Source organism: Macrotis lagotis, chromosome 1 (genome assembly GCF_037893015.1).
Source record: "Macrotis lagotis isolate mMagLag1 chromosome 1, bilby.v1.9.chrom.fasta, whole genome shotgun sequence".
Taxonomy (NCBI): domain Eukaryota; kingdom Metazoa; phylum Chordata; class Mammalia; order Peramelemorphia; family Peramelidae; genus Macrotis; species Macrotis lagotis.
The window spans coordinates 413967065-413994239 of record NC_133658.1 but is presented as its reverse complement, the minus strand read 5'-3'; the positions used below and the strand labels follow the sequence as shown (position 1 = coordinate 413994239).

The window sequence follows — 27175 nt, the reverse complement described above, 5'->3', positions numbered from 1 at the left end:
GCCAGGAGCACCTGGGTCCAAATCCAGCCCCAGACACCCAAAGATCACCCTGCTATGTGGCCCCAGACAGGCCACACAGCCCCACTTGCCCTGCACCCTCCCCCAAATAATAATAACAAAAAATGTGCTTCAGTCTTTGTTCCAACACCAACAACTCTGTCATGGGTGGATCACATTCTTTATGATAAGTCCATCACAAAAGTTACTTCCATATTTTTCCAATGTTGCCATTGCTGATCTCAACTCCCTCCTTTCTTATTTCTCCACTACCATGTACTATATTTTCTCTCTCCTTTCCCTCTGACTCTGCTGTAGGGTCGCTGAGTGGCGCAGCAGACAGATACCTGGTCCTGGGGCCAAGAAGCCCTGAGCCCCCATACCACACCTTAGGCCCAGAATCCACCTGGCCCTGTGGTCCTGGGCAGGCCATCCAATCCCAGCCCCTTGCAAGAAGTAAAAAAGAAAATGTGTTATATCTCACCACTGTCCCCCCATAGTCTATCCTCTCCTCCTTTATTCACAACCACCCCTTCCCCCTGCTCCCCCTCCTTCTTACTCCAGATGTCTATACCCCATTGAGTATATTTGCTGTTTCCTCTCCTAGCCATCTCTGATGAGAGCAAAGTTTCCCTCATTCCCCCTTGCCTCCCCCCTTCCATATCATTGCAATAGCTCATTGTAATAAAAAAAAAATCTTATTATGTGAAATATCTTGGACTATTCCCCCTCTCCTTTTTCTTTCTCCCATTCCATTTCCCTTTTTTTCCTATTGACTCCATTTTTACACCATATTTTATCTTTGAATTCAGCTTTCTCCTGTGCTTCAACTATAAAAGCTCCCTCTACCTGCTCTATTAACTGAGATGGTTCATATGAATATTATCAGTATCGTTTTTCTATACATGCAGTTCATCCTCATTAAGTCCCTCATATTTCCCCCCTCTCCTCCAATCTCCATGCTTCACCTGAGTCCTGTATCTGAAGATCAAACCTTCTGTTCAGCTCTGGCCATTCCAAAAGGAACCTTTGAAATTCCCCTGGTTCATTGAAAGTCCGTCTTTTTCCCTGGAAGACGACATTCAGCCTGGCTGGGTAGTTCATTCTTGGCTGCATTCTAAGCTCTTTTGCCTTCTGGTATATTGTATTCCAAGCCCTATGAGCTTCCAATGTAGTTGCTGCTAAGTCCTGTGTGATCCTGACTGCAGCTCCACCATATTTGAACTGTGTCCTTCTGGCTGCTTGTAATATTTTCTCTTTGACTTGGGAGTTCTGCAACTTGGCTATAATATTCCTGGGGGTTGGTTTTTTGGGATCTCTTTCTCTGGGGGATCGGTGGATTCTCTCCATTTCTATTTTGCCCTCTGCTTCTAGAATATCAGGGCAATTTTCCTGTAGTAATTCTTTGAAAATTATGTCAAGACTCTTTTCCTGATCATGACTTTCAGGTATTCCAATAATTTTTAAATTATCTTTTCTAAGTCTGTTTTCCATATCAGTTGTTTTTTCAATGAGATGTTTCACATTTTCTTCTAATTTTTCATTCTTTTGGTTTTGAAGTATTGTGTCCTGATTTCTCGTAAAATCAGTAGCCTCCTTCATTTCCATTCTACATCTGAAGGATTTGTTTTCCTCAGAGAGCTTTCTTATCTCTTTTTCCATCTGGCCAATTTTGCTTTTTTAAAGCATTCTTCTCCTCAATAACTTTTTTGAACTGTTTTATCCATTTGACGTAAGCTGGTTTTTAGCATGCTATTTTCTTCAGCATTTTTTTGGATTTCCTTGACTAAGCTGCTGACTTCATTTTCATGTTTTCCCTGCATCTCTCTCCTTTCTTTTCCCAGTTTTTCTTCCAATTCCCTCATTTGATTTTCAAAGTCTTTTTTGAGCTCTGTCATAGCCTGAGCCCAATTTCTGTTTTTCTTGGAGTCTTTAGATTCAGGAGCTTGTGCTTCCTCATCTTCAGACTGAGTATTTTGATCCTTCTTAGGCTCATTTGCAAAATATTTCTCAATGGTCTTCCTCTTGTTTCTTTGCTTGCTCATTTTCCCAGCCGAAGCCTGTTTTTGGGGGTGCTTCCTGAGCTTTTGGGACACTCCCACAAGGGTCTCAGTGTGTGAGGCTCTGTCCTCCCTCCTGGTCTGTGAATGACCATAAGCGCCCCCCTCTGCCACGGGGCCGAGGTGGGGGGGCCCTGTTGTTCTATGGGGGGGCCTAGACTGTGATCAGGATCTGAATGTGGTCAGAGCCCCAGAGTCCTGTTCCAGGGGCAGAGGACAGAGCTCTGCAGTCTCTCTCTCTTGACTCCCCTCCCTCAGCTCAATGGGCTCATGCCCTGGGGGCTCCTGCTTACTGGCCCCCCCTGCTTCTGTTTCTGGGTCTGGGCTGCAGAAAGACCAAGCTGCTCACTGTGTTCCCTGAGGGCTGGGCTCTGGCAGAGGTCCCCCGCTGTTCCCCCACTTTGTGCCTGGTGCTTCCCGGGGTGCAGCTCAGGAGACTCCCCCAGTGCTGTGAGCTGAGACTCCCACTGCCTCCGGGAGGCTGAAGTTCTTTTGCTCTGGCAGGCTGCCCCTCTGACCCCGGGGAGCAGAGCCTTTCTGCTCTTTTCCAGGTTACCTTGAGTAGGAGAACTGCCTCACTGAGTCCCTTTGTGGGTTCTGTCTCTCGAAAGTTTAGTTAGAGTCCTTAGTTTATGAGTTTTTATCAGAGAGCTCTTAAGACTGGATCCCTTTATGTTTCCATCTTGGCTCCGCCAGCCTTGGTTTATCTTAAAAGTTCTGAGTTATTAAACCAGCTCTCTCTATGTATGCAATTCCACATCCTGTTGTTATAGTATATCTGCTTATTGCCTATGGGATAAAATAGAAACTTTTTCATGGCCCTTGACTCAGGAGGAGGGAATGAGTCTGACAACTTCAAGTATTTCTACACTTAAATACAATCAAGATAACACTCTAGTAATATTATTGGTTCCCTTGAAAAGTGAAGGTTGAGAGATAACAACAGCCCTCTATAATCTGTGGTTAATCTGTTTTCAATTCAAAAAGCATTTGTTTTTAAACTTTTTATTTTGTTGGGTTTTTTTAGTATCAGCAATTTCCTGGGCATCTCTCCCCCTCCCTCAGAGTCATCCCAGATAACAAATACTAAGACAGAAAACAGAAAGTGAAAAAAATACATACAAGGTACACTAGTGGATCTCCTAGACACTTCTGCAAAGTAGTAGAGTGGGGATGTTTTCTCATATTTCTTCTCTCCAGTCATGTTTAAACAAAAAATTTTTAAGCATATATTTTGTGCCAAGAACAAAAAAACCTTAAAAACTAAAAAATTAAATAGTTCCTGTCCTGGTGAAGCTTACATTCTATTTGAGAGGAAATGATACATATAGATAAGTAAATACAAGGTAATTACAAGAGGGTCATTGCCCATAAACAAGTGGGAATTGCCTATTAAGAAGGGCCATAGGTATATATTACATGAGACCCATTAGCAGGTGGGGGTAGGGTGTGAATCAGGGAAAGCTTCTTATTCTTGTACTATGGGCATGAAGTATTTTAAGAGAAAAAGGGGAAGATGGAGTGTATTACAACCATAAAGATAATCTATTCAAAGACATAGAGCTGGAGAACAGAAAACCACATATGGGGCTAGGTTGTCTACCTTGTCATCCACACCAGCTAGTTTCCTCTTTTAAATGGAATTCTCATTGGGAAAGACTGCAGTAGGAAACTCAGTTATCTGATTTTTCCCCTTATATTACAGCTATTTATGTATGTGTCACATTTTCCTGAGGTTTTTTTTTTTAGGTCCAATAAAGTAGGAGTCTATCTTATTTAATCCTTGTTTCCTGCCTTAGGACGTAGAGCAAGGTTCTCCAGATAGTAGGCGTTTAATAAGTGTCTATTGAATTAAATGACTCAGTTTTAAAGTTTAAGGAATGTCATTCCTTGAGAAAACAGAAGCACAACATCAGCAGGCATTACCTATGAACTGGTTCAGTGAAATTTTGAGTGGGCAGAAAAGAATATAGTTGGACATAGGCTAATCAAAGCTCTATGCCATATACATTTTATTTGCTTTAATAGAATAAAGATCATTATAAATTAACTTACTTTTAGAGAGTAATTTTTAGAGAGTAAACAGGATTAGGTCATTTCCAAGATTCTGTACACAGTCTTCTAAAAGATGATGAAGCCTTATTTATCACCAAAAATGATCAAATCTATGAGATATAAATATTTTTATCAATCATGTATATTATTTATAAAAGGAAGGGATGTGTCTTCTAGGAAGGGCAGGGGGAGGGATATCTTAGAAATGGTGATTATTAAAAATAAGATATCAATAAAACTTTTTAAAGAAATGAGAATACAATGCAGTTTTCTTAACTCTGTAGCTAGTCTGATGTGTCCAGCTTCGCCAGGCATCAATTAGATGCCAAACAAAGACAATAGGATTGTGGAGGCCTGGTCATATCCTGAATCCTGAAAGGAGCTAGGCTATGAAGCAGTTGCCTGGCTGGTCAATAGTGGACAGAAGGAGGACTTTGAAGAGACCAGGAAGAAGGCACTGAAGCTTGGGGTCAAACAAGGTTTTCATTGAGAATACAAGTAAGGAATTTTTGAGGGGAGGAAATTGGATTTAAGTAAATTGCCAATTGTCACACAGCTAGTAAGTGTCTATCCACTGCACCACATGGCTGTCCCACAAGTCCAATAGGACTTAGATCCAAACTGGACGTAAAATCAAATAGAATTTATTAAAAAAAATTACCAATTCTGCCAACTGTCCATTCCAGTGTTCTGTAAGATAATTGTTACATCCTGGATATCTCTCTTGCCAGACCCTGAATTACCTACAAACAAATGGAAACTGCCTGCCAGAAGGGGCTCTTGAGTATGTGTTTCATGGAACTATAGAAATGGGGAATGACTATATTTGGTTTGAGCTCAGCTGCAACTCCATGGTCTCTTCGATCACAATCATTCCTTCCTGGAGAATGCCTGAATACTATAACAAGCTCAAAGGAGGTAATGACAATGGAGAATGCTAAGCAACATGAAATATCAGTCCCAGTTACCCCGAAGACCATGGAATATGAAAGAAAACCTTATATTCTTCGGTTATAACAGCTAGATTGCCAGAGAACTAACTCCAAGAACCAAACATTGTCTGAGTTTTACAAAAAAGACACAAGACCCTAAAAAGGATCCTATAGCACAGATACCTTAGAAATTCAGCTCCAGAAAGGCAATCCCATGCAGGTCAACAAAGTCCCACATATCCTTGGGGTTCTTCCTCTGTCTCTTTAGAATTGTGAGCAAATAAGAGGTCTGCTTGATTAACATTTGATAAAAGTTTCATCAGGATGAAACCCACAGTGTCTATGAGATCCCAATAGGAATGATTCTCTATTAGGCTCAATTAGCAATATCATTATAGATGAGGAAGTATACAAAATCAAATAGAGTTTAGGTTTGAAATTCTCCAAATTGGTGTACAATGGTTTCTGGCATAGCCTAGACTGTGAGTTTACTCACCAGTAAATTGCTAGATCTCAGAATGGAGGTGAGAGCAAAGTCCAGGTGATGATCCTCACAGGTCCGGAATATAAGATTCAAGTATCTCCCCAGTCACTATACAATGAGCATGAATGTGGAAAGTGATTATGAGCCCTCAGATACCACTGTTTCATCAATATTAACTTCCTCAGGCTAAAGGAATATCTTTGTCTGCAACAAGAGGTCATTGCCAAATACATTAAGTAGTTCTCAATAGTGTGGAGCCTGGTTTCCCTAAGAAACAGAACTGAAAAGTTGTGTTATTTTGAGATTGTCCCTCATTCTTCTGGGTTGCAACTCAGCCGGTTATTGTTTTATACCCCTGTTAAAAGCATAAGTGGTCAACAAAGGATGAGAGTATGGAATAGAAATTACAATAACAACAACAACAACAACAATTATGACAAAAGACTACCTTGGATATGATGTATTGCCTGGGGGGAAATATGAAACATTTTTAAGGAACATATAATGTTCAGACTTCCATTCTGAGTCCCAAGTTACATAAGAAATATGTGGATAAAAAGCAACTTCTAAAAGCACTTTATGGTCATAACTAATTCATCAGATAATGGACATATGGTCATCACATATCTAGTTGATGACAGCAGCAGAAAAAAAAACTCCTGTTCTTTATTACAGACTTTATATATTTAATTCATTCAACAAACATTTGTAGAATGTTTATATACTAAGTGATGTGAAAGATAAAATGACTAATATGATAAAGTCTTTACCCTTGAGAGGTTTACAATCTAATAGGAGAGATAAAACATTTATACATAACTATAATTCAATGATAAATGCTTCCCTTGAGGGGAAGTAGAGATGACTTCCAAATGGGAGAACCTCAGGGGAGACTTCATAGAAACAATACACACTTGAGCTGTCCCTGGAATGATGAGAAGGGGCAAGAGAAATTCCAGACAGAGGAATCAGTCATCATACAAAGGATGTTGTGAATAATAATAGCAGCAACTCATACATTAATACAGACGTTTAAGCTTCAATAAGAACTTACATCAACTATATAAGAGGGATAGAATGAATTTGAATATGAAATCACTTAGATCTCAGGATCTTCCTCAGCTATGTGATAGTGGGTAAGTACCTCAATCTCTGTTAGCCTCAGTATCTCATTTGTAAAATGGGTATAATTATCTATGCAGTCTCTACTTACTAGGGTTGTTGTGGAAATTGAATGAAATAACCTGCATAAAGTACCTGGCACATAATAATTGCTTAATGAATGTTTATTGAGAGATTGGTCATGTTCCTCCCCTATTTAAATATAATTTATGGGTTCTAGTATATATTTGGTGTGACAAGTTTAATATCTTCTAGCATTTTCCACTACTTGGATTAAGACCACCTCTCCTTTTTCTCTTCATCTACATGGATTAGCTTTCCATAAAAGGAGACAAAGTAGTCCCATGTCATGATTTTCCCTTAGTTTTTTTTTTCCCTTATAACCCCAACATAAGGTATAGCCAAGTAATTCTTCTTTCCTCCTGTGCAATGGACTGGCTATCCCTAAAAGGAGACAAAGGTGACAGGATCTGATTGGTCACAAGTTTTCTGATGCAGCTTTCTAGAACCTAATACATTAAAAGTCCAAGACATGTGGGCCTTGGTAGATTTTTTTTTAGGTTTTTTTTTTTTGCAAGGCAAACGGGGTTAAGTGGCTTGCCCAAGGCCACACAGCTAGGTAATTATTAAGTGTCTGAGACTGGATTTGAACCCAGGTACCCCTGACTCCAGGGCTGGTGCTTTATCCACTACGCCACCTAGCCACCCCTTGTGTCCTTTTTTAAAATAGGAAGGAAGAATATTTGTCCTCTCCCAAGCTCTCAGCCCAACTTCACCTTCCACAGGGACATACAACATTGAGTAATCATGCAAATGCACCAGGGTTGAATCTCAGGTTACATTCCATTGACATTACTTTCTTTTTTTTTTAAAACCTTTTTAGGTATCACTATCACTATCTTCCTTCCTCCCAATTTCTAAACATAAGTTTTCCCTTTCAACAAATAAGTATAATTAAGTAAAATAAAACTACAAATGGACCATTTAGACAAATGGGTCTAAAAATTTATTTAGTCTATCATTCTCTTTCAAAAGGTGGGAGGCAGGCTTTTTCATTTGTCCTATAGAGTAAACAGTCATTCAGAGTTAGTAAGGTTTTTCGAGTTGTTTTTCCTTAAAATATTGTAATAATTTGATAAATTGTTTTCCTGGTTCTGCTCATTTCGCCTAGCATTAGTTTTTTCTCAAGGCTCTCCTAATCCATCTTTAATCATTTATTAGAATAATATTCAATTACCAAGGAATTCAATCACCAAGTATGTGCCCAGCCAGTCCACAATTCATTAGTACCCTTTAGTCTTAAGTTTTTGCTAAAGCATGTTTTTTATATGCATTGAATCCATTACTGTGAACCATTCACTTTCTTGTTCTCTAGCAATCTGTACAGCCTCAATAATTTCCAAATCTGTGAAATGAGAGTTCTGGAGGTTTTAACCCTTTTACCCCTGGAATCTTTTCCTTGCTTCTGCCACCCTCTTTCCCCCTTCTATTTGGTATCTGTCTCTCTACTTCCACTATTTCAAGAAAATCCCAATCATACTTCACTTTACTCACCACTTTCCAGTCATTTCACAGCCCTTTCTTCTCTCCCTTCTTTCCATTTCTGGAACCATGAGCAAATAAATTCTGTAATTGTTTTTAGATTATGTGGCAAGTAACGCCCCTATGAGCAATTCACCATTGTTATAACTTTCAGAACCAAGGTTACCTCCCAGGCCACCACTCCCATTTTACATAGGTCATAAGTGCTTGCTGTCCTATAATTGATCTTTCTCCTCTTAGCCTCACTGAAATACTGCCCAGATTTTAAGGGCTATTCAATTATCATCTTCTACATAAAATTTTCCCTAAAAACTTCTCAAAGATGACTCCTCCTCCTCTTATTTTCTAGGACCTAAAATAAAACTTTGCTTTATATCTTTTATGATTTTTGGGGAAGGTAGTATAGTTAATAATAGTTATATATATATATATATATATATATATATATACATATATAAATATGTATATATATATATAGACTGTAAATTCCTTGACATCAGAGACAGCATCTTATCTAAACTTTTTTTTCCCAGCTCCTAATTCTGATCTGCACACTGAAAGATTAGTGAATTTTTTTTATATTAAGTCAGAGTATTAACATCTCTCCAAAACATCATTCCTATCTTAGAAACTGGATTAGTTATCAGAAATTTTCTTTCTTTTTTCTTTTTTTTTCAGAAATTTTCTTGTGTGTATCAAGAAAAACTATAGTACAGTTATCTCTTCCACATCACAGGATCTGGAAAATCCTTGCAAAATTTTTTGGTCATCCCTTTATGCCAAAGAAGAAGTTTGAATTTTAAAATTTTTCTTCTATGTGGTCTTTATGGTATTTTATTGTAAAATTTGGGTTGATATATAATACTATACATATATTTTATGCATTTCTGTGTTTCTAAACTTTTTCTGTGGTTTCTACAAAACTCCACCCCAAAATTCCCATTTAATTTCTAATGCCGACCTGGAATATATTGAAACCATAATGGGGTCTGGCTGTGGAAAGAATAACTGACTAGTGATAGGAAAAGCAAATTCAAATCAGAAGATGGGGTGTTTCAGTACTATCTTTACTGATGAATTTGGTCTTAGATAAATCTCAACCTCTCAGGGACTCCATTTTTCATTTTTTCTATTTGTACAATGAGAAGTTTAGACCAGAGTAGTTTTTTTTAACCAGGGGTCCATGATTTCTTTTTAGTGTTTGGAGAAAGGAATTTCAATATAATTTAAACATACCCAGCAATTCCAATTCTAGACCTATATCCAGAAGAAATTGTAAAAAATGGGGTCGGCTAGATGGTGTGGTGGATAGAGCACCAGCCCTGGAGTCAGGAGTACACTTAATTACCTAGCTGTGCAGCTTTGGGCAAGCCAACTTAACCCCATTGCCTTGCAAAAAACCCCCAAAAAAACAAAACCTAAAAAAAAATGGAAAAAGTCCTATATGATCCAAAACATTCACATCAACCCTTTTTGTAGTGGCAAAGAATTGGAAATTGAGGGGATGCCCATCAATTGGAGAATGGTACATGAATACTATGGAATATTATTGTTCTATAAGAAACAATTAATGGTTGGACTAGAGAAGCATGGAATGACTTACGGGATCTGATGCTGAGTGAAGGGAGTAGAGCCAAGAGAGAACAATTTACACATCAACATTATGAGTTGAACAACCTTGATGGAAGCAACCCCTCTTGGCAGTCCAGAGAGCTAGGATAACCATATTTGACAGATTATGGACTATATTATCCCTAACCAGAGGAAGAAAAACAAAACAAAACAAAATATACAGAAAAAAAACACCCCTACCAAATCTGATGAACACTTTATAAAAATTATCTCTTATGTATCTCTTCCTTTAATCCTAATTCCTCATGCCAAAAACTCCTAATTTGTAAATATGTTTAAGAAAATGTATTTGTAAAATGCTAACCTGACCATTCCCAACTGAGGGGAGGGGTGTGGGAAGGGAGGGTGGAGGGAAGCTTTGTAACTTGGAAATATACATGTATAAATTGATGAAAATAAATTAAAAAAAAAGAAAAAAAATAATTTTAAACCCATCACTGTGAGAAGGCCCATAGGCTTTACTAAACGACCATAGGGGTCCATGTCATTAAAAAAAAGGTTCAAAAAACCCTGGGTTAGATGAAACCCCTTCCAGTTTAAACTAATGTGAATAGATTCTCTTCTGTAAAGGAGGCTGTATGGTCCTGAGGGACATTTTCATTTTAGTTGTGACAATCTAGTTAATTGTACTTGGTCCATTACAGAGTGAACTATTTAAATCATCAGATACAATGTATCTCTCTTCTTTGGACAGTGCAAGAGACACACTGACACATTTTTACTCTTTGGATTTCCTTTTTTTCAGATTCCAAGTTGAATACTAACTCCCCCTACCCTATTTTAAAATAATATAACTTTAGACATACTACAAAGCTGAGCACATAATAGCTTTTTAAAATAATATTTCACTTCAGAACTGTTTCTCCAGAAGCCAGGACACAATCTGAGGGATTAACATTACCCATTTAGTTCTACAGCTGATCAATCTAATTTTCAATAGGATAAGGACAATTTGGACTCAATGTGACCTTACAACTTACTTCCCATATGATCTTGGCAAGTCACATCATCTTTTTGGAACTCAGTTTTCTTATCTTTAAAATAGTTCTTTTAAGTTCCCTTTCAGTTCTAAGGAATTTAGGCAAAATATTGAAAATTATAAGACATAAGGATAGAAGGTATTTTTGGTAGAGAAATTTAACCTTACAGGAAGAAAACTTTTTCTAAAAAAGATTTATTAATGCCTTTTACAAAAAAATCCAGTCATTCTAATATCCTTTAAGCTCTCTCTTGTAACAAAGAAAAGTTATGAAAACTAATAGACATCAGTGATCAAATTTGACAGAATAAATTTTACATTATGTCATAATTATAGTCCTAGACCCTTTACCCAAAAGAATAGGGATCAGTACTCAACTTCTATTCCTCAAGGGAAAAAGTAAAAAAAAGATTTCATAATGTAAAGACTTCTTCAAGTCAGTGGGGGTCCTTAGAATATTATTTAACATAAATGCAAGAAGAGGTTAATTTGTAGCAGGAGACTCCATTCCTGAGATCATTTTCAAGGAATGTTTGCTTTAGATTACATTTCCAGCATATCCCATGGTTTCAAGAAGATGCCTAAAATGAGTGCTTGTTAACTGAAATGATGGCATCTGATATTTCAATATGGCAGCAGTACATTCATGGAAGAATAATGGATTTGGATCCTGGAGAGAACTAGAATCAAATCCTTCCTCCAAAAAATTACTCACTATAGGCAAGTCATTGGATTCCTGTGAGTCCCAGAATCCCTATATATAAGGTAGGATGAATGATATCGGTAATTCCCACCTTATAGGATTGCTTTAAGATCAAATTTGTTAATGTTTGTCTTTAAGGTGCTGCCTTCTCTCTCTTTACTATTTCACTTGGTAGTCTCATCAGCTTTCAGTGATCATTTCTATATTGATGATTTTCAGATCTATTTGTCTATCCCCTCCTTAAAACTTCAGGCTAGTTTCTTCAACTGTCTTTCAGACATCTCAAATTGGATGTTCCAAAGACAACTTCAACTCAAATGTGCAAAACTGAATCCAAAGTCCAAATCTGAAAATTATCTCACTCTTATTCCCTCATCCCCAAATCTGTTCTTAATCCTATTTCCCTGTTGCTGTCCAGAGTACCATCATGCTCATAGTTAGCCAGGTTTCCAATCAGAGCTTGCAACTTCAATTCCTTTCTCTCACATTCTTCATATGCAATCATTTGTCACATGCTATCATTTCTACCTTTGCAATATCTCACAGATATACCCTCTTTTTCTGCTTGACATCACAAACTGTCCTGGCATAGATCATTATCACCTCACACCTGGACTACTGCAGTAGCCAGCTGGGTAGTCTCCAGGCTCAAATCTCTCTCCTACATCTTCCATTAAGCTATCAAATCCATCTTCCAAATTTGCAGTATGACCACATACTGGTCCCCTGAACCCCCTTTTCAATCAACTCCAACATTCCCTATTGTCTCCAGGATAAATAATGAAATCCTACATTTGACTTTCAAAGTCCTTCATAACTTGACACCTTTCTACCTTTTGATCTCCTTATATATCACTCCCTTTCACTCACTGTGAGATCTAGTGGCATTCGTGTTTTTGCTATTCCTCCCATTAAACAACTGTAATCAGTTTTCACTGGCTGTCCTGGATGTCTGGGATTCTCTCCCACATCTCCACCTCCTAACTTCCTTCAAAGTTAAACTAAAATCTCACCTTCTACAAAGAAGTCTTTCCTGGTCCTTCTTAATCAGTAAACCTCCCTTTGAGATCACCCCCAATTAATCCTGTATGCGTCTTGTTATGTATAAGTTTTGGCATGTTGTCTCTCCCATTAGACCTAGCTCTTTGAGAGCAGGGACTGCTTGTTTGTTTTGCCTTTCTTTGTTTGCTCAGGGTCTGACACATAGCAGACATTTAATAAATGTTAAGTGATTGACTTTCCCCATGATTAGTGGAAAGAATATTAGCTTTGGTGTAAGAGAGGTTGTTTTTGTTCAGTTGTGTCCAACTCTTCATGACTCCTTTGGGGTTTTCTTGACAGAGATACTAGAGTGGTTTGCTATTTCCTTCTCCAGCTTATTTGACAGATGAGAAAGCTAAGTGACTTGCCCAGGGTTAGTCACACTAGTAAGTGTCTGAGGTTAGATTTGAACTGAGGAAGATGAACATCCTGACTCCAGACCTTGCACTATCCATTTTATTTCCTAAATGCCAGTGTAAAAGAGGACCTAGTTTCAAATTCTGATACCATACTACCCGTTTGAGCTTAGACAAGACATTTGACCTAAACTTTTGGGGTCCCAATTTCCTCATTTCTAAAGTGAGAGGACTGGACACAATTGCCTTCAATTCTATATCCATGATTCTAAAATAAACTCTAATCTTACTTTAAGCTCAAAGTCTATGTTCCATATGCAGCTTAATTTGAAAAGATAATTTTTATTGATTTTTTTACAAAGTCTACATTTCCTCCAGGATCTTTCTTCATTCAGACTCCTAAGGACACATCTCTCATAACAAAACTTATTTTTTTTAAAAAAAGGAAAAAAATCATTAAAACCAATGAACACATTGAAAAGAACTGTTCTATCTTACATACCTCCCCTCATTCCGAAGATATCTTCTCACATCTCATCATGAGGATAGGATCATTCTTTATAATTTCATGACATTGTTTGCTTTTCTTTGCAAGGCAATGGGGTTAAGTGGCTTGCCCAAGGCCACACAGCTGGGTAATTATAAAGAGTCTGAGGATGGATTTAAACTCAGGTACTCCTGACTCCTGGGCTGGTGCTCTATCCATCTGTTTCAGTTTTTGATGGTGATTTTTCTTTCTACTAATATTGTTTTTAATCTTAGATAATTGTTTTACTGGTTCTGATTACTTGATGTAACAATTCATCCACATCTTTTCTATGTTTATTTTTTTTAACATATATTTTTCAGCTGTGTCTGGTTCTTTGTGGATCCATTTGGGATTTTCTTGGAAAAATACTGGAGTTGTTTTCCATTTCCTTCTCTAACTCATTTGACAGATATGAGGCAAACAGGGTTAAGTGTCACTGCTAGAAAGTGCCTGAGATCAGATTTGAACTCTTGATCAAGTGTTATCAATGGATTACCACATAACTGTAGTAAATTTGTTTGACCATTCCTCAGTTGATGGGCATCGACTTTATTTCCAGTTTTTTACTACCACAAAGAAGCTGCTATAAGTATTTGGTGCATTTAGAGAAGTTTAATTGTAATTCTCAGGTGGATTTCTTTCACTTAGTTGTATTCCATTATTATGTAACGAGGCATTCAAGTGGTGGATCAAATAGAGAAATGACAGAACTACTACTACTACTGCCTTTCATACTTGCCTCTATAGGGGTGGCTAAAGTCAGGGCTCTCCTCTGGCCAAACAGAAATCGGGAAGATCTTAGGTAAAATGCCAAGTGACATAGTTTTAAAACTTCAAGGGAATTTTTTAGTAGGAGACGGATAACACCAAACTCTCCCTAAAGCTAAACGACTATCCTGCCCAACTGTAGATTATTTTAGCATTTTTTGCAGGCTAGTTCCAATCTTGGTGGTTATTCTGAAATACAGGAGGCAGAGTTTCACATTTAGTACTTAAAATTTTAAGATTTGCTACCATTTTTAGGACGTGTCAAAAAGTGAGGGGCCACTGACTCTAGACTGACTTTTCCTTGCCCTGTCGTGAGGCGAAAGGTTGATGTAAGCGTGAGTTATTGCCTCAGGATTCACTATTGCTTTTCGGAAGGCTTCCTTTTGGGGCTGACAAGCCTCAGGGGTCCCCCGGGGCCGTCCCTCCCAAGTGCTTGGGGACACTGTCGGTGTTTCACAGGTTTTAATTGCGTTGGATGGGGATAGTCCAGTGGGGTCTCAGCAAAGGAAAGTTACGCCAAGTCCTCCTCGCTACCTGGGGCCGAGGGCGGGAGTTCCCGGCTCCGGGGCGGAGCCTGCCCGCTGCCCCACCCGGAGCCTCACCTGAGCCGGGCCTCGCGTGACTCACCCTTCCATCACCCCACCCCCACCCGCGCCCCGCGCCCCGCGCCCTTCCAGGGATCGGCTTCTCCTCCCCTGCGCCCCCCCCGGCCCTCGCCCTCCCCGACGCCCCGGGGCGTCGGAGGGGCAGCGCCGGGGGCGTCGGTGTCGGGGGCGACGCTTCGGGGCGCGCGCCGCTCTCGCTCCCCGGGGGGGGGTCAGGGGAGCGCGCGGGGCGGGAAGGGCCGGGAGCGGCCTGGGGGCGGGGCAGCCGCGGAGGGCGGGGCCGGGGGCCGGTGAGGGGCCGAGGGGCGGAGGCGCGGGCCGCGGCCCATTTCCTCTTCGGGAGTCGGGACGGGAGACAAAGCGGCGGCGGCGGCGCCCTGGGATCCTCCTCTTGTTGCTCCTGCGCTCGCACTCTCTCCCCGCAGGTAAGCCCGGCGCCCCCCGCCCCGCCGGGGCGCCCCAGCCCGGCCCGCGCCCCCCGCCCCGCCGGGGCGCCCCAGCCCGGCCCGCGCCCCCCGCCGCCACTTCCCCGGAACTTTCGGAGATGTGCGGGCGGCGGCGCCCGTGGGGGAGGGGCGGCCAGGCCGGGGCAGCTGGGGGGCCCCGAGAGCGGGGCGCTTCTGTGGGCGGGCCAAGTTTCCAGACGCTTCTGAAGGAAGTTTGCGGAGCTCGGGCCCGCCGAGCCCCTCCCCCTCCCGCGGCCCGCACTCCCGGGCCGGTCACTTCCCTTTTGAATAATTCGCATTTGAGCCCCGGGGCGGGGCCGCGGCGGCCGCGCTGATTGGATTACTTTCCCCATAGTTGGATCGCTTTTCTTTTTTTCCTCTCGCTACTTTCTCCTTCCTCTCCCTCCCCCACCCCAAATAGCCCTGATCTCGGCGGATCCCGGGCCACTTCTGGCGAAGTGAGCCTTTAAGGGGGGGGGGAAGATTCCTGTCCTCCTAAAACTTGAGAATCGGAGCCATTCCATTCCTGTGATTTTTTTCCCCTTAATTACGTAGCCTTGTAAATAAAATGTACCACACCCTTGTGAGCTGGAACTCGGATTGTAACCGCACTCCCAACTTTTTATGCCACTTCATCAGGCAGCTGTTAACTTTTTTTTAAATCTTGGTGCGGAGGGAGACTAATAATGGTTAATTGATAGTTTTGTAGTTGAGTATTAAAGTTTGCCTTTCATCTCTTAGAGGAGAGGGAAATGAGCCAAGAGCCGATATGAACTGTGTTGTCCCCCATCTTTGTTAACTTTTTTTCCTAATTGGATTTTTTTTCCCCTTTGTTGAGTGTTCCACAGCTAAATGAATGGAAAACTTTTGTTGAAATGATCACATTCTTTAAACAGCTTCTTGAAGGGAAAGTAGATTGGGGATTGAGGAAAAGAGATTCCATTTTGCTTTTAATACAGCATTGATTTGAGAGGCTTACCTCACTTTAAGAAAATCCCATATTAAGTATATAAATGTAAGTTATTTAAATAACTATTTAACACCTATTATATACCAGAAATAAAAACATTTCTTTTTTGCCTTATTGCATCCCAAGTGTTTTTCAACAATCATGTGAGGTGGATGGTGGTAGATAGAATTTTCCCATTTCACCTATTCAAAAAGAGAAAAAAGTTACTGCTTGTCTGAGTTCTAAGGAAAACCTGTCTCAAAAGCCCAATGCCCTAACCACTGCACAACACTTCCCGGCCCTAGACGAGTTGCTGTTGGGTATATAAAAGAAATGTACAGTGTCATCCTCTGGACTAGTATAAAACAAACCTGACCAAATCATTTCCTGTTCAAAACTTTCAGTGTCTCTTCATTGATTACAAAATGAAGGGAAAATTTCCCAGACTGACACTCAGAACTCTCCATGATAAATAGATTTTTAAAACCCTTTCTGTTTACAATCCCTCTAGTTTGATCCATTCCTGCCTTGTGGAATCCCTTGTCATTCATAGTTAAGAGGTGTGGTATTTTTAAAAGAGGAACTTAAAAATTTAGAAAACCTGGATTCAAGCTCTAATTCTGCTTAGCCTTCTGATAGGCAAATTCTTTTGTCTTGGTGAGTCACTTTCCATATCTTTAAAATGGTAATAATTTTAATATCTGGTTTACTTGGTTATTCTGGGGAAAGTTTTTAGTATAAAAGTGAAATCAACCACCTTTATACTTTTTTTTGCTTTTCCTTTAGCCCCTTCTCTATAGTGTGCCCTTTCCCCCCTCTTTTTCTCCTTAATAAAATTTTGCCCATTTTTCAAGAGCCAATTCAAATGTTGACATTTACATGAAATCTTACTTGAATTGGAAATAATCCTATAGCATTTTAAAAAATGTGTGCATTTTTCTTATTTCCTGTTTATTAACTCCTTGAGGGCAAGGACTATCCATATCACTTTGCACATATTTTAATGAAAAAATAGTCTTAACAAATTAAGGGTGTTTTTTGCTCCTCTTACTAGCATTGACTGGTCATGTGATGGGTTTGTCTGTTAATATGATCATAAAGTTCTTTTAGAAATTGTTTTTATTCTATATGAAACTTTTTAATGAGCTTTACAAACAGCTAGTAAGAAAAATGAGCCTGGATTTGATTGGGACTTGCTTATTTCTAGTTCATTGCTTTCACCAGCTGCTTAGTGGACATTCTTTTCCTTGTTTGGCATCTCTATAACTATTCTTTTCTTAGAACAAATACAAGTAGTTTAGAAAAAACAGATTCATGTTTGTATTGATTGTTTCTGAGTGAAAACTTTGTGACTCATTGGGAGTCTGAATATTGTATTTTATTTTTTAAGATTATACAACTGATTGGAATTTATCCCTTTTTATTCATAATTTTATTTTTAGATGTGATGAACAAGCTCCAGTTTATTGCCCTTAAGACTGTCACACAGACGGCCTTTGGACTGTGCAGAATACTTGCTGGGCTATATTTTGGTTTTCAGTAGGTATTCATAGTAGCTTGGATTTAGAACTGTGAGGGGCCCTGAAAGACCATTGAGTTCAGAAATAGCCCCAGAGAAAGGGACAGGTAGTGATAAAGCTGAGAAACTTTGACTTTGGTCTCATGCTCTTTTCTACAGTGCTACTTTCTCGAAAGCAAAACCAATGAACAACTTGAACATTTTTTTTTTTTATATTTGAAACCAGATTGAAATCTGGTATGGATATGATATAGTGCCTTGGTTAACTTAGTTCCAATATTATCATTTCTTTCTGCAAACACCAGATAATACTGATTCAATTTACTGTTATTTAGCTAAACTAGTTGCAGGGATGTTATACTTCTCTTTTGTAAAAGTTTTCCCATAAAACTGCAATTTAATTCAACATACATTTATTTTTCAATTGACAGTTTATTTTATTTTTCCAATTACATGTTATGAAAGTTTTTCAACATTCCACATGCATATGCATATTTTTAAGTTACTTTATTTCCTTCCATCCTACCCTCAGCAGCCATTAGTCAGGTGAATATTGTACAAACATATTTACAGATTAGTCATTTTCTGTACAGCATATATTTATTAAACAACTTTTATTGGTAGAAACCTGTGCCAAGATCTGGTAAAGATAACAATGATTAAATAGGATGAATTACTACTTTATTGGACCCTATCATCTATTAATAGCATGTAACATAAATAAAGAAAAAATAAAGTAGAGCATGTGACATTAGTGGTAGCAAGGTCTTTGCCAAGTTCACAGAAAGAAAATCATTTCTGACTGGGAAAAGTTTTCATGAAGAAGTGGCATGGGTCAGATGGATCTTTAATATTTAAAGAGGGAAATACTTGAACTTAAAATTTAGAAGGAAGACAGGAAAGAAATGATGAAGTTTTTGTATTTTTTAGAGAGCAAAATTATGTAATACGTTAGACAACTTTTTTTAAAAATTGAAGATAACAAACTTTGGTCTTCATTTAAACTCCACAGTTCTTCCTCTTGATACAGATTGTATTTTCAATCACATATCCCCTAAAATTGATGGATTGAGCAAGTCCATCAAGGTTGATCATCACCCCATGTTGTTGTTCTGGTTCTGCTCAATTCTCTCAGCAATGCTGAACATTTAGATGAAAATTTTTTTGTGCTTTCAGTGTTAGTTGGCAACTGTTATCTAAACTTCCATTCACACTCAAAACAAACAAAAATTGAGATTCTTAACTAATGATGGGGTTTTTTTTAGGTTTTTTTTTTTAGGTTTTTGCAAGGCAAATGGGGTTAAGTGGCTTGCCCAAGGCCACACAGCTAGGTAATTATTAAGTGTCTGAGACCGGATTTGAACCCAGGTACTCCTGACTCCAGGGCTGGTGCTTTATCCACTGTGCCACCTAGCTGCCCCTAACTAATGATGTTTTAAAATATTTTTATCAATTTGAGATCTTTTAATGTAGCTGTTGAATGTTATAAGTTCTTTAGTAGTAAATTCTTCATTTATATAATATAAATTTCACAGGACTTGAATATATATATTGTCCCCCTTCCTACAGATTAAAAGGTTAGAACATATGACAGGGGAATCTGGTTTCCAATCCTTGTTCTTCAGCTAATTAATTTGTGACTTTTGACAAGGCAGACTTGGGACATGAGTTTCCATATCTATAAAATGAGAAGATTGAACTAGCTAATCTATAATACTTTTTCTAGATCTAAAAGTCTAGTTTGTAACTCAGCAAAGGTCATCAGATACTTATTAATAAGAGCAAGTGACTCCCAGATCCTTTGTTCTTTTCCTATCACATAAAATTGGAAAGAAAATCAAATCAATTACAAATCTCATATTGGGGGTGATGGTGGGTGGGTGGGTGATGAGATTACTTAATCTCATGTATAAACTTGAAATGTTACACTAAAAAAGGTGTACCATTCACTATATATTAGGGATGCTGGTGAAGGATCTAATCTGTAGCCAGTTTTTTTCCTCTGAAGATCTACATCTGTAATTATTTGAGACTGTAGAGGTGAGATGACAAAGGATTGAACATAAGGCAGAATTTAAAGGTGTATCTTAATTCATTCTCTCATGGACCAGTGCAGTAAATTTGCATTGCCTCATATAAGAACACGTACAACCATACATAGTTCTAAAAGTCTTAATGCCTTTGATAACTAGTAAGTTCACTGATTGAAAAGTTTCATCCTTAAGTCAGCAATGGCTTTCTGTCTCCCACTTTGTCAACTGAGGACTTTATCTCACAATTCATGAAAAAACAAACCATGTGCTCATGAAACTCACCTCTCCTTCCCCCATATCACTCAGATGTCTTCCTTTACTAGCTCCTTCTTCATCCTGAGACTCACCTGAAGAAGTGGGACTTCTCTAGGCCTAGGCAAATGACTCAACATTTACCTTTGATCTCATTTCATCTTATATTCAATAAATTGCCACCCCCCCTTTCATCCTAATCTTTATTAATATTTAATTCCTCCTTGTCTGCTGGCCATTTCCTTCTTGCCTACAAACTAACCCAATCCATGTCTTCCCCCATCCTTAAAAACTCACTTCGTTTGAACATTCCTGCTAGCTATTGGCTTATATCTCAACTCTCTTTTTTTAGCTTATTTTGAGAAATCTATTTACATTGAGTGTTTTCACTTTCTCAACTTTCACTTGATTCAAAACTCTGCAATCTGGCTTCTAGCCTCATTGGTTCAATGGAAGCTTTACTCTCTAAAGTTACTAGTATTCTCTTAAAAGTTAAATTAAAATTAAAATTAAAAATAATAATAATAGTAGGTATGGCCAAGTGATGCAGTGGATGGAGCACCGGCCCTGGAGCCAGGAGCACCCCAACCCAAATCCAGCCCCAGACACCCAACAATCACCCGGCTGTGTGACCCTGTGCAAGCCACCCCAACCCCATTGCCCTGCAAAAAATAAAAAAAAGACCCAAAATAAAATAAAATAGTAATAATAGTAGGGGTGGCCGGGTGGTGGACAGAGCACTGGCTCTTGAGCCAGGAGCACCTGGGACCAAATCTGGCCTTAGACACCCAACAATCACCCAGCTGTGCGGGCCCAGGCAGGCCACCCAGCCCTGTTTGCCCTGAAACCCCAGACAGGCCATCCAATCCCAGCCCCTTGCAAGAAGTAAAAAAGAAAATGTGTTATATCTCACCACTCTCCCCCCATGGTCCATCCTCTCTTCCATCACTCACATTCCCCCCTTTACTCCAGATGTCCATAACCCATTGCTGTTTCCTCTCCTAGTCACCTCTGATGAGAGCCAAGATTCCCTCATTCTCCCTTGCCTTCCCCCTTCCATATCATTGCAATAGCTCATTGTAATAAAGAAAAATCTTACTATATGAAATATCTTAGCCTATTCCTCCTCTCCTTTTTCTTTCTCCCATTACATTTCCCTTTCATCTGTTGACTCCATTTTTACACCACAATATGTCTTCAAATTCAGCTTTCTTCTGTGCTTCATCTATAAAAGCTCCTTCTACCTGCTCTATTAAATGAGAAGGTTCATATGAGTATTATCAGTATCATTTTTCTATGCAGGAATACATGTAGTTCCTCATCAAGTTTCTCATATTTTATCCTTCTCTGCTCTCTATGCTTCACCTGAGTCCTGTATTTGAAGATCAAACCTTCTGTTCAGCTCTGGCCATTCCAGCAGGAACATTTGAAATTCCCCTGGTTCATTGAAAGTCCATCTTTTTCCCTGGAAGAGGATCTTCAGTTTTGCTGGGTAGTTGATTCTTGGTTGCATTCTGAGCTCTTTGCCTTCCAGAATATTATATTCCAAGCCCTACAGCTTTTAATGTAGTTGCTGCTAAGTCCTGTGAGATCCTGACTGCAGCTCCACGATATTTGAATATCCTTCTGGCTGCCTGTAATATTTTCTCTTTGACTTGGGAGTTCTGGAACTTGGCTATAATATTCCTGGGGGTTGGTTTTTTTTTTTGATCTCTCTTTCTGGGGGAGATTGGTGGATTCTCTAAATTTCTATTTTGCCCTCTGCTTCTAGGATATCAGGGCAATTTTCCTGTAGTAATTCTTTGAAAATGATGTCAAGGCTCTTTTCCTGGTCATAACTTTCAGGTATTTCAATAATTTTTAAATTTTCTTTCCTAAATCTGATTTCCATATCAGTTGTTTTTTCAGTGAGATGTTTCACATTTTTTTCTAATTTTTCATTCTTTTGGTTTTGAAGTATTGTGTCCTGATTTCTCATAAAATCAGTAGCCTCCTTCATTTCCATTCTACATCTGAAGGATTTGTTTTCCTCAGAGAGCTTTCTTATCTCTTTTTCCACCTGGCCAATTCTGCTTTTTAAAGCATTCTTCTCCTCAATAACTTTTTTGAACTGTTTTATCCATTTGACCTGTGCTGGTTTTTAACATGTTATTTTCTTCAGCCTTTTTTTGGATCTCCTTGACTAAGCTGCTAACTTCTTTTCATGTTTTTCCTGCATCTCTCTCATTTCTTTTCCCAATTTTTCTTCTATCTCCCTCATTTGATTTTCAAAGTCTTTTTTTGAGCTCTGTCATGGCCTGAGCCTAATTTCTGTTTTTCTTAGAGTCTTTAAATGCAGGAGCTTGTACTTCTTCCTCCTTAGATTGAGTGTTTTGATCCTTCTTGGGATCACAGGCAAAGTATTTCTCAATGCTGTTCCTCCTTTTTCTCTGCTTATTCATTTCTCCAGCCTGAGCCTGGTTTTGGGGTGCTTCCTCAGTTTTTGAGTATTGTTGGGATACCCCCACAAAGATCTCAGTGTGAAGCTCTGTCTTCCCTCCTGGTCTGTGAATGACCGCAAGTGCACCCCTCTGCCACAGGGCTGAAGTGGGGAGGGGGGCCCTGCTGTTCTATGGGGGACCTAGACTGCGATCAGGATCTGAATGTGGTCAGGGCTCCAGAGTCCTGTTGCAGGGTCAGAGGTCAGAGCTCGGCAGTCTCTCTCCTCTCCCCTCCCTAGGCTCAGCACTCATGCCCTGGGGGCTCCTGCTTACTGGCTTCTGTTTCTGGTTCCTGGTTCTGGAACGCAGCTGGTCCCTGTGTGCCCTGACGGATGGGCTTCATGTGCTTGCTCTGGCAGATGTCCTCCCCCATCCCCCAAGTTGTACCTGGTGCTCCCCAGGTGTAGGTCAGGAAACTGCCTCTGCTGCTGTGAGCTGGGGCTCCCAGCGCCCTGGGACTACCTCCGGGAGGCTGAAGTTCCTTTGCTCTGGTGAGCTGCCCCTCTAACCCTGTGGAGTGGAGCCTTTCCTCTCTTTTCCAGGTTACCTTGGGTTGGAGAACTGCCTCACTGGATCTCTCTGTGGGTTCTGTCTCTTGAAAATTTAGTTAGTCTTTAGTTTATAAGTTTTGAGGGAGAACTCAATAAACTCAATAAACTTTTGATACCTCTAGGATAGGATCCTCAGTTTAGCTTTTAAGTATTTTATGGCTTGATCTCTTTCTACCCTTCCAGTCTTTTTTAAAATAAGTTTTTATTGCTGCCTTTTGTTTATTTTTTCTTTTTTTTTCTTTTGCAAGGCAAATGGGGTTAAGTGGCTTGCCCAAGGCCACTCAGCTAGGTAATTATTTATTATTAAGTGTCTGAGACTGGATTTGAACCCAGGTACTCCTGACTCCAAGGCCAGTGCTTTATCCACTATGCCACCTAGCTGCCCCTGCCTTTTGTTTCTTACAGTATCAATTATTTTGATATCCCTCCTGCTCCTGCCCATTCACACTCTGTATCTTGTACACATTTAGCTGTTTGCATGTTATCTTCTCCATTAGAATGTGATCTCCTAGAAGGCTGGAGCAATGATTTTGTCTTTTTTCTGCCCCCCCCCCCCGAAGTTTAATATAATGCCCACCCCAATGGTAAGAACTTGTTGATTGACTGATATTTATTATTCTGTTGTTCTTTCCTTCTCTACTATAAAGGAATGAAATACAATCATCATCCTTATTTTCTACTCTCCTAGTGTCAGTAAATCTACAAGAATTTATAAATATCACTGTGGGCCAGATACTACCTCTTCTCCTGGAGCTCACATTCATTCAGGGAAGATAGACAATTTGTGTGTAACCTGAGATCATGATAATTGAATCCAAGGGAACTAAAAAAGGAGACAAGGAGAAGGCCTAGAGCTTTGTTGTCTGAATAAATTATTTTCTTTTAATGTGTGGATGTTAATTTGTGAGGCTACTTTTTGAAGTCAACAACAAGGACTTTCACTGAACTTTCAGAGGTAAATTTTAGAAAAGTCATTACACCAACAAGTTGGAAATGTTCAGATGTTGATGACTGTGGTGTAGAAGAGGCCCCCAGGTGGAAGATTCAGGGAAACTTCCCAAAAGTGAAATGGGCTGCTTCTTGAAGTTGTGGGTTTCCTCCCTCAATGAATCTTCAACTGAAGGCTAGATGGATGTTGGACTTCTTTACAGTTCCTACTTAGAAGTTCCCTTCCAACTCTGAGATTATGAATATTTTGGTACAGAGAACTTAAGGTTGCCTTAAACAACCTTTTTTCAATATAGTTTAACTAAATTCTTCTATAGAATAGGAAAAATCTGTAATATCCTTAAGCTGATTGCTAGCTTTTTTTTATAGAATCCTTTTCTTTCGGTAATTTTTCATTTCTATAATATTTTTGCAAGACCAATTAATTCATTTTTAAGGTTTTTTTAAATTTTTTAAATTTAAATTTTTTAAATTTTTTTCATTCTTTTTTAAGGTTTTTTTCTTATTTTTTTAATTTTTTTTTCAATTCATGATATTAAATGGGATATACTTGGACATTTTGGGAAGGGTTCCTTGAGCCTTTAATTTCAGAAATATTATATCACAGCATTTATTTTCAGGCTTAGCTCTTGTAAAATGTGAAACACTGATATTTTCCCAAATTTTGTAGGCTGGATTGATTGTGGTTCCCTGAGAGAACTGTTTGCAAAAGCTTGTGTATTTTGGTTTCTACTATGCTTGATTTGCCCTGTTGTATGTTATTCACTTAAAGAGAGTTTTAAATTCATTCCTAATCTAAAGAATGAAGTGCACAGGAAAACTCACTTTTACAGAACAAGTGTTTAGCTTTGCTGTTTCTCTTGAGGAACACTTAAATGTTCATTATTTCTTTTTTTTTCTATTTTTCAGAAATATTGAGATATTTCCCTGTTTTGTGCAAATGGCTCCCTAACCCCACTTCTAATGAAGCTTGAAATTAACATGGCATTTCTATTTACTTGATGTACTATCATCTATCAGAATTGTTCAGTTGGGATTTAATTTATGCTTATTCTGTGACTACAACTTATTTCTACAATATATAGTAAATACTGGGCATTGTAGCTTTTTTTACACCAAGTTTCAGTGTAATTAATTTTAGCAACCTATTACAAAGTGTTTATAGATGATTTTTTTTTAAGTTTGTCACCTTTAAGAAATTTTCCAGTTTAATTAAAATGGGGGTTGGGGAGGAGTGGGTTTACTGATAGAGCAGTTATTTTTACATGAAAGTTTTTTCAGACTTTAAAGAGAGTATAAAACTCTGTTAAGCTTTTCATTTTAAGCTTTGGAGTATGATAATTATTTTGGTTATACCTTAAAAAATCCTATTATAATAAATATCAAAATTACCTTAAATTCTATTACTGTACTAGAATTTATCAAAGAATTAAAAAAATTGTTTCTACATCTTAGAAATATTTTGTTGTGATGGTTTTCTTGTCATGATTTAACCTATATAAGGGGCAGCTAGATGACATAATGATTAGAGCTCCCACCTTGAAGCTAGGAGGACCTGAGTTCAAATGTGGCATCAGACATCTGACACTGTGACTTTAGGTAAGTCACTTAACCCTAATTGCCTCCAGGGTATCCCCAGTCATCCTGATTCATATATGGTCAGATGGCTTTGGAGGAGAAAGTGAGGCTAAGTAATTTAGCACAGCCCCCTCACTCAAATCTGGTTCACTGGCTTGTCATAGCATCACCTTCCAGATATTACAGTCATCTTCTATGTCAACTGTAGGCCTTGTTGGCTTTCTTTAATTCAGCATAGTTTTGCTATCCTGAAGGTCTACCACTTTAGTATTAAAATCAAATTTGACTACATGCTTACTCTTAAAAATATTATGGATAGAACTCTCAAAATACTTTGAATGTGACTCATTTGAAATGGTTTTGATTACATGAAACTAATATGAATTGGTAAAGAAATATTCCATCTTGTATCTGAAGAGAGGAGGTACAGTACTTTCGATACTTTGATATGTGGCATGTTGATTATTTAAACAATTATTTTATATAAAAGAATGATAGTATACCGTTGGCTAATAGGTGAGAAGTGAAAAGGTGAAAATGTTGTTTAATTATTGGTATACTTTTCCTGGAGTTACCTATTCATGAAACAGACTAGCATATATTCCCACAAATGTTGATAATCTATTATAGTCATTTGTATTTAGTTAAGGACACTAGTCTCAAGACAAAAGGGACTATTTTTAGCTTAGAACCACATCATTTTTCAAAGAGGAGAAACTAAACAGACTAAATAAAATGCTATCTTGATCACTAGATTAGGGATGTTGTCTATTCATTATTGTTCCTTCAGTTTTGTTTATTATTATTATTGTTAAATATTTGTATTTTTAAATATTTGCTGAATTCAAGAGGGAAATTAAAAGACAACTTTTGAAAGAAGTCAAAGTTTAGGTGCAGTCTTTAGTATGACTAAAAAATATTCATATGTTTTCTAGTAACTGAGTTTAGTCATAATATTTATCTGAACTTTGGTACCCAGTTCTCTTTGTTCTTTATTTTCACTCCATTTTTTTCCCTGAGACTTAAGCATTTATGTTGATGAACATTATTATATCCTCTAAAAACATCAGTTCCTCAGCCTATTGTTGAAAGGTTTCTTCTATTACATTTTAGCTCCACGTGGGTAAGGTCATACCTACTATAGATACTTCACTATTTCAGTAAGTTTAAAAAGTAGAACCAAGAAAAGTTTGTATATGAAACTAGAAATGCCTGTTATATGTAATTTGCCTTTTAAAAAAATTCTGATTTTAATATAGTTGAAACAGAACCTTTTCCCTTCAAGGTGGTCGTCTTTATTGGATTTTTTTTTTTACTTGGCTTTTTTGGTGTACATATCATTCACTTTCCCCTATTATCAAAACCTTGATATTATCTTTTTCTCTTTTTCATAACTAGATACTGTGCAAGAAACTAAGCAAGGCATTTAGCAAGAATTTTTTAAGGGTGTGCTATGTGCTACCCATCATTCCCTGGGGAAAATAAAGAAAGGCACAAAACAGTCCCTGTTATAACTTCAATAAATATCAGTACACAGAATAATTCTACAAAATAATTATTTCTTACTTAGAAAAAACAACAAGGAAAACAAAATGTATTCACAACAACTTCAAA

The 27175-nt window shown here is 38.5% G+C and overlaps 1 protein-coding gene across 1 annotated transcript in view; it reads left to right on the top strand.

The window, feature by feature from the left end:
• Window positions 1-15122: 15122 nt before the first annotated feature.
• Window positions 15123-27175, top strand: part of CTNNA1 (catenin alpha 1) — a 170871-nt gene continuing 158818 nt past the window's right edge. Inside the window, exon 1 of the mRNA XM_074212931.1 lies at window positions 15123-15230. The gene's annotated coding sequence lies outside the window, so the exon portion shown is untranslated. The remainder of the gene's footprint in view (window positions 15231-27175) is intronic.